This window comes from Artemia sp. Qi Xiang Cuo, chromosome 7 (genome assembly GCF_049724085.1).
Source record: "Artemia sp. Qi Xiang Cuo chromosome 7, ASM4972408v1, whole genome shotgun sequence".
Taxonomy (NCBI): Eukaryota; Metazoa; Arthropoda; class Branchiopoda; order Anostraca; family Artemiidae; genus Artemia; species Artemia sp. Qi Xiang Cuo.
The window spans coordinates 17,917,591-17,931,490 of record NC_142800.1 but is presented as its reverse complement, the minus strand read 5'-3'; the positions used below and the strand labels follow the sequence as shown (position 1 = coordinate 17,931,490).

Genomic DNA, 13,900 nt, shown 5'->3' with positions numbered 1-13,900 from the left:
AATGACACTGAGGTGGGCCAACTTGAGTTCCCAAGTAATAACCCAGAACATGTGGATTGCTTGTGACTAAAGATTAAAACTTCTGCAGGCTATTTCGCTTTAGGTAGCATTTACAGAAGTCCTAATGCACCAAATCATCTCCATTCTTACAAGGCACTTGCATAAATGATTGTGCTTGTATCCTAGAGGTATAAAAACATGATATTGGAAGGACATTTCAATACGCCAGAGGTTACATGGGTAGAAAACTAATGTCACATCTCAAATAATTTGGAGCCCAGTCCAGTGCTCTTAAGTATGTCATGTTGTTCACTTGTCTTATTGTTACTTTCCTTCCTAGAGAAGTCAAATATTGTATTGGCAAGTAAAAAAAAATAAGAAAGAATAGTCAATCCGGACTTGTCATAATTAAAGATAAGGACGTTGGCACAATTAGTGATAAAGAAAGATGGAAAGAGAGATGGAAAAAAGATTTTGAAAATGTGCTAAACCATGATACAGAAAGAATGGGAGAGTTTGTGACACCTTGGAAGTGAAGAAAAAGTTATTTTGTAAGGAAGCAACAGACACAGTACTAAAAGGAATACAAAATAGTAAGGCACCAGGTGCTGATAGTGTGATAAATGAGTTTCTTAAATATGATGATTGTGCTGTTGGAGATAAACTAATGAAGATTATGAATATGATTTTTGAAAAATGGGAAGTATCCAGTATTTTTAGGAAAATTTTTTAATTAAACCCCTCAATAAGAAAGGTGGTCAGAGTGAGTTTGATAATTATAGAGGCATTAGCTTGGTTTCTATCAGAAGCAAATTACATAGTACGATGATACTTTATAGACTTAGAGATGCCATAGATAAAATTGAGAAAAACTGAGGGCCTTTAGGGAGTGGAGAGGCAGCACCAACCTTAACTTCACTCTTAGATTAATGATTGAGAAGTGTCCAAGTCATCCAAGCCCTTTAGTCCTCGGGTTTATTCATTAAAGAAGCATTTAATTAAGCTGAAAGATGAGCTTTAATGAAGGTATTATCCTTGTATGGTATACCAGATACATACATTAAAGTAATAATTGATATCTATGAGAATAACATTTCTGCAGTTAAGGTCGGAAATGAGGTTAGCAGCTAGATTTGTAATGAATCAGGTCAGCAGGGTTGTGTTTTATCTCCGTTTTCATGGAACATTTTGATAAACTTTGTACTACGGGCACAACACAGGCTATGGGAGAGCATGGAATAAAAAGTGTAAGTTAAAGTCTCCTAGACTTAAATTATGCTGATGGTTTAAGTGTCCTAGATGAAAGTGTTACCATAATGAATGATTTTCCGGAGATGGGAAATGAGGTTAGCAGCTGGTTTTGTAGTGAATCAGGTCAACAGGGTTGTGTTTTATCTCCGTTTTCATGGAACATTTTGATAAACTTTGTACTAAGGGCACAACAAAGGCTATGCGAGAGCATGGAATAAAAAGTGTAAGTTAAAGTCTCCTAGACTTAAATTATGCTGATGGTTTAAGTGTCCTAGATGAAAGTGTTACCATAATGAATGATTTTCCGGAGGTGGGAAATGAGGTTAGCAGCTGGTTTTGTAGTGAATCAGGTCAACAAGGTTGTGTTTTATCTCAATTTTCATGGAACATTTTGATAAACTTTGTACTAAGGGCACAACAAAGGCTATGGGAGAGCATGGAATAAAAAGTGTAAGTTAAAGTCTCCTAGACTTAAATTATGCTGATGGTTTAAGTGTCCTAGATGAAAGTGTTACCATAATGAGTGATTTTCCGGAGGTGGGAAATGAGGTTAGCAGCTGGTTTTGTAGTGAATCAGGTCAATAGGGTTGTGTTTTATCTCTGTTTTCATGGAACATTTTGATAAACTTTGTACTAAGGGCTCAACAAAGGCTATGGGAGAGCATGGAATAAAAAGTGTAAGTTAAAGTCTCCTAGACTTAAATTATGCTGATGGTTTAAGTGTCCTAGATGAAAGTGTTAGCATAATGAGTGATTTTCCGGAGGTGGGAAATGAGGTTAGCAGCTGGTTTTGTAGTGAATCAGGTCAACAGGGTTGTGTTTTATCTCCGTTTTCATGGAACATTTTGATAAACTTTGTACTAAGGGCGCAACAAAGGCTATGGGAGAGCATGGAATAAAAAGTGTAAGTTAAAGTCTCCTATACTTAAATTATGCTGATGGTTTAAGTGTCCTAGATGAAAGTGTTAGCATAATGAGTGATTTTCCGGAGGTGGGAAATGAGGTTAGCAGCTGGTTTTGTAGTGAATCAGGTCAATAGGGTTGTGTTTTATCTCTGTTTTCATGGAACATTTTGATAAACTTTGTACTAAGGGCACAACAAAGGCTATGGGAGAGCATTGAATAAAAAGTGTAAGTTAAAGTCTCCTATACTTAAATTATGCTGATGGTTTAAGTGTCCTAGATGAAAGTGTTAGCATAATTAATGATTTTCCGGAGGTGGGAAATGAGGTTAGCAGCTGGTTTTGTAGTGAATCAGGTCAACAGGTTTGTGTTTTATCTCCGTTTTCATGGAACATTTTGATAAACTTTGTACTACGGGCACAACACAGGCTATGGGAGAGCATGGAATAAAAAGTGTAAGTTAAAGTCTCCTATACTTAAATTATGCTGATGGTTTAAGTGTCCTAGATGAAAGTGTTACCATAATGAATGATTTTCCGGTGATGGGAAATGAGGTTAGCAGCTGGTTTTGTAGTGAATCAGGTCAATAAGGTTGTGTTTTATCTCTGTTTTCATGGAACATTTTGATAAACTTTGTACTAAGGGCACAACAAAGGCTCTGGGAGAGCATGGAATAAAAAGTGTAAGTTAAAGTCTCCTATACTTAAATTATGCTGATGGTTTAAGTGTCCTAGATGAAAGTGTTAGCATAATGAATGATTTTCCGGAGGTGGGAAATGAGGTTAGCAGCTGGTTTTGTAGTGAATCAGGTCAATAGGGTTGTGTTTTATCTCTGTTTTCATGGAACATTTTGATAAACTTTGTACTACGGGCACAACACAGGCTATGGGAGAGCATGGAATAAAAAGTGTAAGTTAAAGTCTCCTATACTTAAATTATGCTGATGGTTTAAGTGTCCTATATGAAAGTGTTAGCATAATGAGTGATTTTCCGGAGGTGGGAAATGAGGTTAGCAGCTGGTTTTGTAGTGAATCAGGTCAATAAGGTTGTGTTTTATCTCTGTTTTCATGGAACATTTTGATAAACTTTGTACTAAGGACACAACAAAGACTATGGGAGAGCATGGAATAAAAAATGTAAGTTAAAGTCTCCTAGACTTAAATTACGCTGATGGTTTAAGTGTCCTAAATGAAAGTGTTAGCATAATGAATGATTTTCTGGAGGTGGGAAATGAGGTTAGCAGCTGGTTTTGTAGTGAATCAGTTCAACAGGGTTGTGTTTTATCTCCGTTTTCATGGAACATTTTGATAAACTTTGTAATAAGGGCACAACAAAGGCTATGGGAGAGCATGGAATAAAAAGTGTAAGTTAAAGTCTCCTAGACTTAAATTATGCTGATGGTTTAAGTGTCCTAGATGAAAGTGTTAGCATAATGAATGATTTTCCGGAGGTGGGAAATGAGGTTAGCAGCTGCTTTTGTAGTGAATCAGGTCAACAGGGTTGTTTTTATCTCCATTTTCATGGAATATTTTGATAAACTTTGTACTAAGGGTACAACAAAGGTTATGGGAGAGCATGGAATAAAAAGGTTTTTATTGAAAGCTTCGCCGTAAAAACTTGAAAAAGGGCTCATTCGATTGGAAATTCAAAGGGCTAGTGCCCTTCTTTAATAGTCAAAAGTGGTTGGAGGGCAAATAACCCCCCCCCCCCTCTCACGACCACCTTTTCCCCCAACACACCCAATCAAAATTTTGAGACAGTCATTTTGTTCAATGTAGTTGAAAGTTCGGAAAATTAGATCTTTGAGGATGACAACCCCTCACAGCCCTCAGGACAATGGTTGAAAGTTATGCCCTGGGGCATATAAGGTTTTCTTTTATAGAAGCTTCGTCGTAGAAACTTCAAAAAGGGCTCATTTGATTGGAAATTGAAATGGCTAGTGCCCTTTTAAATAGTCAAAGTGATTGGAAGGCAACTAACTCCCCCCAGAGTCTTCAGGGCAAGGGTTATAAGTTATGCCCTGGGGGCATATAAGAATTTTATTGAAAGCTTTGTCATAGAAACTTGAAAAAGGGCTCATTTGATTGAAAATTCAAAGGGCTAGTGCCCTTTTTAATAGTCGAAAGTGATTGGAGGGCAACTAACCCCCAATCACACCCACCTTTTTTCCCAAACAATACAATCAAAATTTTTTATAGCTATTTTGTTCAACGTAGTTGAAAGTTTTGGAAATTAGCTCTTTAAGGATGACAACCCCCCCACAACCCTCACGGCAAGGGTTGTAAGTTATACCCTTGGGGCATAAGGTTTTTATAGAAAGCGTTGTCGTAAAAACTTCAAAAAGGGCTCATTCGATAGGAAATAGAGAGGACTATTGCCCTTTTTAATAGTTAAAATGATTGGCGGGCAACTAACCACCTCTCACAGCCGCCATTTCCCCAGAAACATACAATCAAAATTTTGAGATAGCCGTTTTTTTCAGCGTAGTTGTAAGTTCTGTAAATTATTTCTTTGAGGATGACACCCCCCCCCAAAGCCGACAGGGCAAGGATTGTCAGTTATACCCTGGGGGCATATAAGGTTTCCCCCTTTCCAACCCAACCATATCCCCAAACACATCCAATCAAAATTTTTAGATAGCCAAAATGTTCAACACAGTTCTGGAAATTATGTCTTTGATCAAGACAATCCACACTCCCCCCACAGTCTTAAGGGCAAGGGTTTTAAGTCATGCCCTGGGGCATATAAGGTTTTTATTGAAAGCTTTGTCATAGAAACTTAAAGAACGGCTAATTCAATCGGAAATTCAAAGGGGCTACTGCCCTTTTCAATAGTCAAAATGGATTGAAGGGCAACTAACCCCCCCCCCCCTCCTCACGACCACCATTTCCCCAAACACATGAGATCAAAATTTTAGATAGCCATGTTTTCAACGTAGTTGAAAGTTTTGTAGGTTATGTCTTTGAGGACGACACCCCCCCCCCCACAGCCATCAGGGCTGTGGATTGTTAGTTATGCCCTGGGGGCATAAGGTTTTCATGGAAAGCAATGTTGTAGAAACTTCAAATGGGGTCCTTTGATTGAAAATTCAAAGGGCTAGTGCCCTTTTTAATAGTCAAAAGTGATTGGAGGGCAACTAACCCACCTCTCACGCCCACTATTTCCCCAAACACATACAATAAAAACTTTGAGATAGCCATTTTGTTCAACGTAGTTGAAAGATCTAGAAATTAGGTCTTTGAGGATGACACCTCCCCCCCTCCACAAACTTCAAGGCAAGGGTTGTAAGTAAAGCCCTGGGGGCATATAAGGTTTTTATAGAAAGCATGGTTATAGAAACTTCAAAAAGGGCTTATTCGATTGAAGATTGCAATGGCTAGTGCCCTTTTTAATAGTCGATAGTGATTGGAAGGCAACTAACACCCCTTCAAAGCCCACCATTTCCCCAAACACATCCAATCAAATTTTTTAGATAGCCATTTTGTTCAATGCAGTTGAAAGTTCTGGAAATTATGTCTTTGAGCAGGACACTCCACACTCCCCCAAAGTCTTCAGGGCAAGGGTTTTAAGTTACACCCCGGGGGCATATAAGATTTTTATTGAAAGCTTTGTCATAGAAGTTTAAAAAAGGGCTCATTCAATTAGAAATTCAAAGGGGCTACTGCCCTTTTTAATAGTCAAGTGCTTGGAGGGCAACTAACCCCTCTCTCACACCCACGTTTTCCCCAAACACTTCCAATCAACATTTTGAGGTAGCCATTTTTTTCAACGTAGTTTAAAGTTCTGTAAATTATGTCTTTGAGGACAACAAGGGTTGAAAGTTTTGCCCATGGGGCATATAAGGTTTTTATAGAAAGTATTGTTACAGAAACTTCAAAAAGGGCTCATTCGATTGGAAATTGAAATGTCTAGTGCTCTTTTGAATATTTAAAGATGAAAAGAGGGCAACAAACCCCTTTCACGCCCACCATTTCCCCAGACACACAGGCCTATAATCAAAATTTTGAGACAGCCATTTTTTTCAAACTAGTTGAAAGTTCTGGAAATTATGTCTTTGAGGATGAGAACCCCACCACAGCCCTCAGGGCAAGTATTATAAGTTATTCCCTGGGGGAATATAAGGTTATTATAGAAAGCAAAGTTATAGAAACTTCAAAAAGGGCTCATTCGATTGGAATTTGAAAGGGCTACTGCCCTTTTTAATAGTTGAAAGTGATTGAAGGGCAACTAACCCCCCCCCCCTCTCACAACCAGCATTTCCCCAAACACATCCAATCAAAATTTTAGATAGCCATTTTTATCAACAAAGTTGAAAGTTCTGTAAATTATGTCTTTGAGGACGTACCCCCTACCCCCCCACAGCCATCAGGGCAAGGATTGTCAGTTATGCCCTGGGGGCATAAGGTTTTCATAGAAAGCAATGTTAGAGAAACTTCGAAACGGCTCCTTTGACTAGAAATTCAAAGGGCTAGGGCCCTTTTTAATAGTCGAAAGTGATTGGAGGGCAACTAACCCCCTCTCACGCCCACCTTTTCCCCAAACACATCCAATCAAAACTTGAGATAGCTGTTTTGTCCAACGTAGTTGAAAGTTCTTGAAATTAAGTCTTTGAAGATGACACCCCCTCCCCCACATCCCTCAGAGCAAGGGTTGTAAGTTATGCCCTGGGGGCATATAAGGTTTTTATACAAAGCATTGTCACAAAAACTTCAAAGAGAGCTCATTTGATTGGAAATTGAAATGGCTAATGCCCTTTATTTTAGCCGAAAGTGATTGGAAGGCAACTAACACCCCTTCCAAGCCCACCATTTCCCCAAACAAATCCAATCAAGATTTTGAGAGAGCCATTTTGTTCAACGATGTTGAAAGTTCTGGCAATTATGTCTTTAAGCAGGACACTCCACACTCCCCCTACAGTCTTCAGGGCAAGGGTTTTAAGTTACGCCCCTCCCCCCCACACCCATACACATTGTATTGTCCTGAAATACTTCTAATAGAAATTTTGAGATAGCTATTCTGTTCAAAATGGTTTAAATATCGTATAACAAGGCCTTTGGGATTGCAACAATCCCCAGAGATTAGGGTCAAGGGTTGTAAGCTATGCCCAAGGGGTATTTAAGGTTTTTATGCAAGAAATGGTTGTTTAACTTTAGAAGAGGTTCAGTCTTTCTCTCTGAAAAAGACTATGTCAATATAAAACGAACAGAAATTATTTAAAAAAAAACTTTTTCAACAAAATAAGTTTTTTTTTTTTAAAGCAAAGAACTCCATTAAACCAAAAATGAACAAGAATAGAATAAAATAATCTACCAAGAATACAACTACCACAAATCAGTATCAATAAATAAATGAAACTCCAAACAAACAGAAATCAAAATAAATAAGTCAAACTCAAAACGAGCAGAAATTAATACAAATAGGGTTCTAAACCCCAAGCTTTCTAAAAGACAGAATATAATTTTTACTTTACTGAAAAATTCTTTTAAATGTTTTCACTTTTGTAACTTTAAGAAATCAAAAATCTATTAATATTTTAAGGGATGAATACCAGCATATGTATATTAAACTGACAATGCAGATTTCTTTTCAGTAAATTCATTTTAATTTTATTCAGTAAAGCACAAATTACATTCTGGCTTTTAGAAAGCTTGGGGTTTAGAACCCTAATCATATTAAGTTCTGCTCATTTTGAATTTGACTCTTATTTATTTTAATATCTGTTTGTTTTGGGTTTCATTTATTTATCATTACTCATTTGTGGTAGTTGTATAATTGGTAGATTGTTTAATTCTATTTTTGTTCATTTTGGCTTAATGGAGTTCCTTACTTTTTTAAAAAGACTTATTTTGTTGAAAAAGTTTTTCTTAATTAAATTTAATTAAATTAGTAAAGGTGGTGAATGCAGTGAAGATCTTAAAAGTAGAATAGCCAAGGTCCAGGGGTCACAGTTGAAAAAAGGTTGGAAGAAAAGGAAGATAAGTCTGCAAATAAGTCTTCATGCGCTTTTTTTTCCAAATGCTTCTGATCAAAATTTTAAGATAGCTTTGATGTTAAAAAAATGATTTTGAAATAGGGAGTTTTAAAAAACTTGAGACTTTGGCAATCAAAAACAAACAGAAATTGATTGAAAGAAAACTTTCCAAAAATAAGTTTTTCATAGAAAAGCAAAGGCCATATTAGACTTAAGATCAGCAGAAATCCTATAGTAATTCAAACTCAAAACAATCAGAAATTACTAGGCCTACTAAAAAATTAATGAAACCCAAAACATACTGGAATTAAATGAACAATCATAGGGAACAAGCATACAAAAAGGTAGTAACATAAATTGATAAATAAATCTTAAAATAAATAAAACTTAAAGTGAAAATGAAACTCAAGCTTCAGATGAATAAAAATCTTTTACTGTTAAAGAATAAATGAAATCCAAAATGAACAGGAATTAGATAAACAATCATAGCAAACATACAACAGGTACAAATAGAAATCAATAAATCTTAAAATAAGTAAAATTTAGATTGAATTATCAAATCAAGCTTAAAACAAGCAATAATCAACGAAAACAAGAGTTTGGCTACTGCCCCCTTCCCTACCTGTAAAAGTCTAAAGCCTACTCCATCATTGCCACTTTACTGAAAATTATATGTGTCTTAAATAGTTTTGGAATGAACTAATAAAATCAAATTGAATATTTGATATTAATCAAATTGATTAAAAAAAATCAATTTGATATTAATCAATTGATATTAATAACTAAGAGCTCATCAGTTCAAGATTTATTTCAATTTAGTTTTCATTTTATTTTCAATGTTGTAATAAAGAAAATTTTTGCAATATAATTTATTTTCAGTTAAGCACCAATTATATAGTAAGCTTTAGACTTTTACAGTTAGGGAATCTGGTAGTAGCCACACTTTTGTTTATGGTGATTAATTAAAAAAAACTTTCCGAAAAAGAAGATTTTCAAAGAAAAGTAAAAGCTATTTTAAACTTAAGATTAACAGATACAAATACCTGTAAAAATTCAAACTCATAACAACCAGAAATTACTATTAAAGACTAAATGAAACCCAAAACGAACAGAAATTAAATAAACAATCCTGGCAAAAAACATACAAGTAATAATATAAATGAATAAATAGATCTTAAAGCAAGTAATGATTAGATTGAATATGAAAATCAATCTTAAAAAACAAAAAAATATTTTACTATTGAAGTAAAAATGAAACTTAAAACAAACAGAAATTAAATAAACAATCAATGCAAACATACATACAATAGATATTAATGTAAATGAATAAATAAATCTTATAACGAATGAAACTTAAATTGAATATACAAATCAAGCTTGAAATGAACAAAAATCACTACAAACAAGAGTTTGGGTATTGCCTCCTTCTCTCACTGGAAAAGTCTAAAACCTACTGTGTCATTCGTGCTTTACTCAAAGGGTCAATTTTAATGCCAAAAAATCCCAGCTCTCACTGAGCCATCAGATAAATACAGAATTAGTTCTAAGGGAGAGACAAAGGAAGGGTAGAGGTAGAAATTGATGTATATACCCCTGGTCTGTAACCTGGATTTTTGTTGTTGGGGGGGGGGGGGGGGTAGGGATTACAAAAGAAACTTTAAAAAGAGCCCAAAAGAATATGAAGTAGATATCTTCTCTCTAATGATTTATGGGAATATTTCTGGTCTAGGCCTATGTTGTTATTAAGAAAGTAAAAAGTAACATTAAACTCCAAAATAAAAAAAAAATATTCTGTATAGGAGGGGGACTGCCCCATCCTTATCTACACCTCCACCTCATGGTCACAAACACTTTGGAGAGTGCTCATTAGATAAGAAATTGAGGGCTCAAGTCCTATTTTATGAATGGAAAGTGATTTTAGACCAACCAGTCACAGAAAAGGGGGGGGGGAGATAATTTCTGTAGGAGTTTTACACAGGGGTGAGCAATGTTTGACTATTAAAGTCATTGGTTCTTTATACTCTAAGCAACAAATTGTTATTTAATCTTATGTAGAAAGTACTATAAAATCAAACAAGAGACAATATTGTGTTTTCTTTAAACATGGAGAATGATAAAGTTTTCTGTATGACTTTTTAAACATCAAATTATTAAAGAGAAGTATGAATAGTTTTCTTATTTGACATATGATCCACTAAAATGTCATACAGAAGAAATTATATTAGGCTACCCCAATGATACATAGAGAAAACAACAAAAAGTCATACAGATGGCTATTTATAGCCTAGGCCAACAGGATTTTGTATATAGAGCAGCCGAAATAAAGTCATACAGATGACTTTTATGCCTCCTGCTATTATAGAGCAAACATAAATAGTCATACAGATGGCTTTTTATACCTCATACTATTATAGAGCAAACATGAATGAAGTCCTATATATGACTTTTTATGCCTTTCTTTTATAGAGCAAACTTAAATAAAGTCATACAAATGACTTTTTATGCCTCCTGCTAGTACATAAAGAAAACAACAAAAAGTCATACAGATGGCTTTTTATAGCCTAGTCCTACATGATTTTATTTATAGAGCAGCCTAAATAAAGTCATACAGACAACTTATCAATATATAATTCTACTATAAAGCATTATGAATAAAGTCATACAGATGACTTTTATGCATCCTGCTATTATAGAGCAAACATAAATAAAGTAACACAGATGGCTTTTTATACCTCATACTATTTTAGAGCAAACATAAATGAAGTCCTATATATGACTTTTTATGCCTTTATTTTATAGAGCAAACTTAAATAAAGCCATACAGATGACTTTTTATGCCTCCTGCTAGTACATAGAGAAAACAACAAAAAGTCATACAGATGGCTTTTTATAGCCTAGTCCTACCTGATTTCATTAATAAAGCAGCCTAAATAAAGTCATACAGACGACTTTTTAATATATCTTTCTACTATAAAGCATTATGAATAAAGTCATACAGATGACTTTTTAAGCCTCCTGCTATTATAGAGCAAACAAAAATAAAGACTTACAGATGACTTTTTATACCTCATAATATTATAGAGCAAACATGAATAAAGGAAAATGAAACTTCCAGGGATGGATCTACATGCTAAGGTATATCCCAGGAAGGTACTTTAAAGTACCTACCTCCACTCCTCCCCCCCTCTATATAATGGTAAATTACTGCACATTACTAGTTGTTTTAGCTCACATTTCATCCATCATAATTATAAATCACTGCTTACCTTACACAACTTCAGCTTTTAACCTTGTTCATTAAAATATATTCCAAAATCCTATTTTCATTTAACAATCCATTTAACTTATTTAGGCTACTATATAGCTGAGATTGCTTATAAAACCCATTTGTGATGTCACAACTTTGCTTATCATAACCCCTTTAACAGTAGCATGCAGGTGCCATAGGGTACAAGGCAACTCTGTGTTGATCAGCCATTTAATCTTTATTAATTAGGGAAAGGATCTGACAAGAGATAGACCAGTAAAAAAATCCAAATTGTTTTTAGAGGACAAACTAGCCTATGTTATGAGAAGATGTTTTTATTTTTATAGGGCCATGCACTCATGAAGGGAAGAGGTTTTTAAAATCCACCTTCCCCCCAAACTCAAAATTTTCTAAAATTCTACTTTAGAAGCTTTTCAAATATTTCTAAAGCACTAATTGATAGAGGGCTACAAACATCAGAATTGACTTTAGAAGACAAGTTATGTCATGGGAAGATGTTTTTGAAATCCCCCCTTCCCAAAACTCAAAAATGTCTAAAACTTTACTTAAGAAGCTTTTTAAATATTTCTAAACCACTAATAGATAGAGCACTACAAATATCAGAATCAACTTCGAGGACAAATGAGCTAAAACAACTAGTAATGTGGGTACAGTAATTTACCATTATATAGAGGGGGGGAGGAGTAGAAGTAGGTACTTCAATGTACCTTCCCGTGACATACCTTAGCATGTAGATCCATCCCTGAAAGTTTCATTTTCCTAACCCAACCCCTTTCCAAGATAGCCAAAAGTAACTAAAGTAGAATTTTACCTTGAATTGATATCCTATTAGATTTGTGAAGAGATTAAAAGGGAATTGAACAGTATATATCCATCCTTAAAGCTTTTTTACCATTGCCTAGGCTAGCATATCAGCTTCTTTCTTAGCATTAAGCCAGGCTTCTTGGTTTTTCAACTAGCCTAATACCAGTACTATTTTACGCAATTTGATTATATTAATTAAAGGCCTACAATACTTTTCACAGCTCAAACCTACAGTCCAATCCTACAGAATTCAACAAAGATTACGAACCTTCTGTTTCTTTTTTCTAAATTCACGGCAATCTTACCGACTTTGCCAAATGCGTAGCAGAGCTAATATGCCACAAATTGCATTCTCGCTAATTTCTTTTTTCTTTTCCTAGGGAGTTTGAAAACCTAGGCTTACATCAGTGAAAAAGTGGCGGGAAGAAAAGAAAAATAAAAAAAAATCCATGAGACCGATATAGTTGATTGTCTTCTATTTTTTACCAGCCAGTGTTTGGCCTAGATAATCACCGCATGGTACAGTCTGTTTCCACTGCTATGGCTTCCTACTGCTTCCCCCCCTCTGTCCACAACATTATTTGCTTTCACTCCTTCCAAAATATGGCTACCTACTGCTTTAACCCTCCCCCCTCTTACTTAGACTTAGTTCCTACCACGCCGTCTGGCGCATAAGGCGACAACGGTGCCTCTCCACGACGACCTCTGAAGAGCTTGAGACCACAGATCTTCCAAAGATGTCCTCGTCAAAGTAGTCTCCTTCTCTAGGGATCGGCCAAGCGTCGCTCTCTATCTCCCACGTCTTCTAATGCCGGGGGGGGCAACACCAAACATCATGGGGGAGCCTGCCATCGCCCATATGGATCATAGGACCCTAATATGGCCATCACCTAATTAGGATTTTTTAACTATTAGCGGTAGTTCCGGCCTTTCACGTATGGCAGCGTTCGTAATTCTTACGGACCAGTGGATCCCCACTGCGCCGAAGACAGTTATTTTCGAAAACATTGTATTCGTTTCTCAAGTTGTTTTGTCAATGCCCATGTCTCACATCCATAAATCAGTATAGAGAGGACATTGCTATTTAGGAGTCGGAGTTTGAGCTTCAGAGAGTACCCCCAATCCCTCTGCCCATAACATCATTTGCCTCCACTCCCTTACCAACTGACCAAATGCTCTTTCGTTCTCTTGCCATGGACAGGTTTTTCTAGAATATGAAAAAAAATAGATGTATTAGAAAACTATTATTACAACTACTTGCAACTCACCGCAGCACCAAGATTCCTGAGGCCAACAAAGCTACGCACGCTCCTCCTACATCCCAATCTATTCAAAGCCTCTCTTTTTTCACCCTCCCAGGAAGTTCCCATTTTCTTTAAGTCTTTCTTAATGATATTTTTCCACCCCAACGCGGACGACCCGCTTAGACGGTTGGCCGAAAAGGACAACCTTTAGCAATATGTCGTCCTTCATCCGCAGAACGTGCCCTAGCCATCTTAACCTTTCTCTCATTGTAGCCCTAGAAAGCGGGATTGAACCACACTTTTCGTAGAGCCTACTGTTTGAAATACGGTCAGTCCGCCGGGTACCTAAAACAATCCGTAGGCAATTTCTTTGGAAAGCATCAAGCAAACCCTTATCTGCTTTTTGGAGCGACCATAATTCAGAGCTATATTTGACCGCCATCATCACTGTAGCTTCCA

General features: G+C 36.0%; 1 protein-coding gene across 1 annotated transcript in view; it reads right to left on the bottom strand.

Annotated features, from left to right (window-relative positions):
- Positions 1 to 12,588, bottom strand: part of PpD3 (protein phosphatase D3) — a 132,374-nt gene extending 119,786 nt beyond the window's left edge. The window contains exon 1 of the mRNA XM_089091409.1: positions 12,466 to 12,588. The gene's annotated coding sequence lies outside the window, so the exon portion shown is untranslated. The remainder of the gene's footprint in view (positions 1 to 12,465) is intronic.
- Positions 12,589 to 13,900: the final 1,312 nt, after the last annotated feature.